This window comes from Phoenix dactylifera, chromosome 14 (assembly GCF_051530095.1).
Source record: "Phoenix dactylifera cultivar Ajwa chromosome 14, Ajwa_hap1_PhDact_Kaust_v1.1, whole genome shotgun sequence".
NCBI classification, from domain to species: domain Eukaryota; kingdom Viridiplantae; phylum Streptophyta; class Magnoliopsida; order Arecales; family Arecaceae; genus Phoenix; species Phoenix dactylifera.
The window spans coordinates 8,877,231-8,881,032 of record NC_143203.1 but is presented as its reverse complement, the minus strand read 5'-3'; the positions used below and the strand labels follow the sequence as shown (position 1 = coordinate 8,881,032).

The window sequence follows — 3,802 nt, the reverse complement described above, 5'->3', positions numbered from 1 at the left end:
GTTCGGAGAATTGGGGTGCTGAGGGGCACTCATGAATAGGATGCGATGGGATAGAACAGATAGCATACACTTGTGCTTGGGAAGAGCTAACGACATGTCCTCCTATCATCAGTTGGTCAATCTTATGGGACAATGCATCTACCTTGCTAGACAGGTCTATAGAATGACTTATTTCACAAATGGTCCCTTTTCTTTGAGAACTCGGGGGTGCTTGACGAGAACAGGAAGCATGGTGAAGGGAATTTTCATTAAGATTTTCAAATAATTGCCATGCTTCATGCTCATTTTGAAGCATAAAAGTTTCCCCGCATGCAGCATCGATCATCTGACGGTTTCGTTCAGTCAATCCGTCATAGAAATATTGCACTAGCTGCCACTTAGGTATTTGATGATGAGGGCATTTACGGATTAGGTCCCGAAATCTCTCCCAAGTTTCATGAAATTCTTCTCCCTCCGTTTGGAAGAAGCTTGTAATGGCACGTCTAAACTGGTTCGTTCTTCCTATGGAAAAGTATTTTTTAAGAAATTCTTATTGCATTTGATCCCAAGAACGAATCGAGTTAGCTTCTAAAGAATTCAGCCATTGTTTGGCTCTATCTTTAAGGGAGAAAGGGAATAATCTAAGTTTCAGAGCATCATCAGTGAAGTTCTGAATCTTGACAGTGGTGCAAATCTCAAGGAATTCATCTAAGTGTTTATATGGTTCTTCGTTGGTGAGCCCATAAAAAGATGGGAGCATTTGGATCACACTAGACTTTATTTCGTATTGTACAGCTGCTACTTCAGGTAATCGAATGCAAGATGGGGAAGTGTAAATGGTGGAAGTAAAGTACTCCCTCAGGAGTTTGGGTTGTTCTGCAGCCATCTCAGGAGGTGGGGATGATTCTAAGGTTTTGATCTCAGCTCGAATATTTCTAAGGGTCCGTTCTATTTCAGGGTCCAAAGGTAATAGGTCACGTACTCTAGAATGACTCCCTTGCATACACTAGTACTTGATCAATCAAGCATGCAATAAAAGAAAAACACATAAATCCTTGTATTTGTCCTAAAATCACTAGACAGCTTCTAACTGGTTTGAAGAGGGCACCTAAGCCTCCAATCCGGTCTAATGAACCGAGTTGACCAGGTAAGCTCCCAGGTAAGTGGAGGGGTCACGATGCGTTCGCAAAGGTCCCACTTAAAACCCACTTGCCTCGAACAGATGAACTGTCTCCCTTATAGGGACAAAGCTTGCCTAGACATCAACTAAGCCACAGAGCGAAATTGGTGCAACTTTCAGTGATCTTCGTCCTATTGAGCTCGAATGTTCCTAGGAGCCAACGTCTAATTGATTTTAATTAAAGTGACACTATGTGAGATTGAGTTCACCTAAGTTGGGCAAGAGTCCGGTGATGAAATCCGGCTCTTATCTTGTTGCGGTGATTGCCCTTACTATGTGCGGATTAATTTGTGTATGTATCAAGCATGCATTCACACTTTTGCTGAAATTAAAATCAAACAATCACCACAAAATTTCAATCTAATAATAAATTTAAACAAGAAAGGTTTAGAGGTTACCAAAGGAAATTTTTCCAGCAATTTAAAAAATTTTTAGGCAAACCTCTATAGCATTCCTTTTCTAGCTATTCTCCTTTTGATCATCCCAGATTTTTCCTTCGATTCCTGATCAAATAAGACCAAAAGAAAAATTGAAAAAAAAAATAGTAGAAGAGAAAAAGGAGATAAGAAAAGTAACAATAATAGAAAATAATTTTTTTTAATATTTTTTCAATTTTGAAAATAAACCACGCAATAGCACATATCCTGTAGGATAGTGATTACGGGTGTCGGTCCACAGAGATTGGAGAATAAGTTATTTTTCTTTTAAAAGTAAATCTCGGCCGTGATGCACTGCGGGGGAGGGGGGAAGAAGATAAACAGTGAACTCATTTGTTATTATTTTTTTTTTTGTAACACTGTTCATATGAACAGTGTTTTCACGGGACACTGTTCATATGAACAGTGTTTTCAGTGATTCTGCCCGAAATTATTTTTATTTTATTATATTCATTATTTTTTTTTGTTTTAAATTTATCAATTTTATATGAAGGCAGGTAATGAATTGGTTGGAAATTGACTTTGGGTTTGAGGTGGGTCATGATCGTTGATTTGCTTGAACTTACTCTCGAGCCCAATGTCGTTTAAATTTAATTTTTGCTAAACTGCTTCAGACTGGACTCAACAGGGCTAAAAGCAGGATCGTGACTTAATAAGAGGGTTAATCAAATATTTTTCTATACAATTATAACTTTTAATCTAATCAAGACCAAAGCCCATTTAATTATAACCTTAGCCGGGTCAACACAATCTTCTTATATGTTTTTCTATAGTTTTCATGAAAGATTGCAATCAAGAGAGAGACAAGTTCAGAGTCTGTTTTAAGAAAAGAATTATTTACTTCTTACCATATTTTTTGAATTTATTTCAATGTTTATTCAATTTCATGGTAAAATATATATTTATCAGTTTAAGAACATTGATAAGTGCTACGGAAAGATAACTAAATTATGATTATTAAGCACTTATCAGAAGAGTTCTTTGATCCTTATGATTATGAATCATTAGGAACTTGTGAATCTTGTCTTATAGGAAAAATGACCAAGTCTCCATTCACTGGACATGGAGAAAGGGCAAGTGAGTTATTAGGACTTTTACATACAGATGCATGTGGTCCTATGACAACTCTAGCTAGAGGTAGATACTCTTACTTCATCATATTCACTAATGATTTATCAAAGTTCGGATATGTGTATCTTATGAAACATAAATCCGAAGTCTTTGATAAGTTTAAAGAGTATCAAAGTATGGTTGAAAAATAAATCGAAAAGTGTATTAAAATCCTTCGATCTGATCGAGGAGGTGAATACCTTTCTAGTGAGTTTTTAAATCATCTTAAAGAAAAGGGCATTCTCTCTAAATGGATACCTCCGTATGCGCCACAATTAAATGGTGTAGCCGAACGGAGGAATCGTACTCTATTAGATATGGTAAGGTCCATGATGTGCTTTATAGATCTTCCTATTTTCTTCTAGAATTTTTTTCTAGAAACTGCCACATATGTGCTAAACAGAATACCTTCAAAATCTGTATCTAGTACTCCATATGAGATATGGAGAGGTAGGAAGCCCAATCTTAAATATTTTAAAATATAAGGCTGCCAAACATATGTCAAAAGAAATTTTGGACATAAGCTAAGTGCTAGATCAGATAAATGTACATTTGTAGGTTATTCCAAAGAAAGTATTGGATATCTCTTCTATCACCCTACTGAACAAAAGGTATTTGTTAGTAGGCATGCCACTTTCTTAGAAAAAAAGTTTATCTTAGAAAAGAGCAGTGAAAGAAGAATTGAACTTAATGAAGTTCAAGACTACAAATAGAAACACAAGAAATTCTTCAACCAGGTGTACCCATAAATGAGGTACAGCCACAACACACATCTCCTTTCCAAAGGTCAGATAGAGTGTGAAGAGCACCTGAGAGGTATGGGTTTATCATTGAGAATGATGAAGCCCACATTGTTTAGAATAATGATCCTCTGACCTATTCGGAAGCTGTCATGAGTAGTGACTCTGACAAATGGCTAGAAGCCATGAAATCCGAAATAGATTCTATGTATACCAACCAAGTATGAACTTTGGTTGATGCACTAGAGGGTGTAAACCCTATAAGTTGCAAATGGGTCTATAAAAAAAAAGATTGGAGCAAATGGCCAAGTAGAAACCTACAAGGCTAGATTGGTGGCAAAAGGTTTCAGGCAAAA

The 3,802-nt window shown here is 36.5% G+C and overlaps 1 non-coding gene across 1 annotated transcript; it reads left to right on the top strand.

Annotated features, from left to right (window-relative positions):
* The first annotated feature begins 383 nt into the window (after nucleotides 1–383).
* On the top strand, nucleotides 384–489 carry LOC149751330 (small nucleolar RNA R71). Its single transcript, XR_016398414.1, has one exon. It is a non-coding gene; the product is annotated as a small nucleolar RNA R71 (small nucleolar RNA).
* Nucleotides 490–3,802: the final 3,313 nt, after the last annotated feature.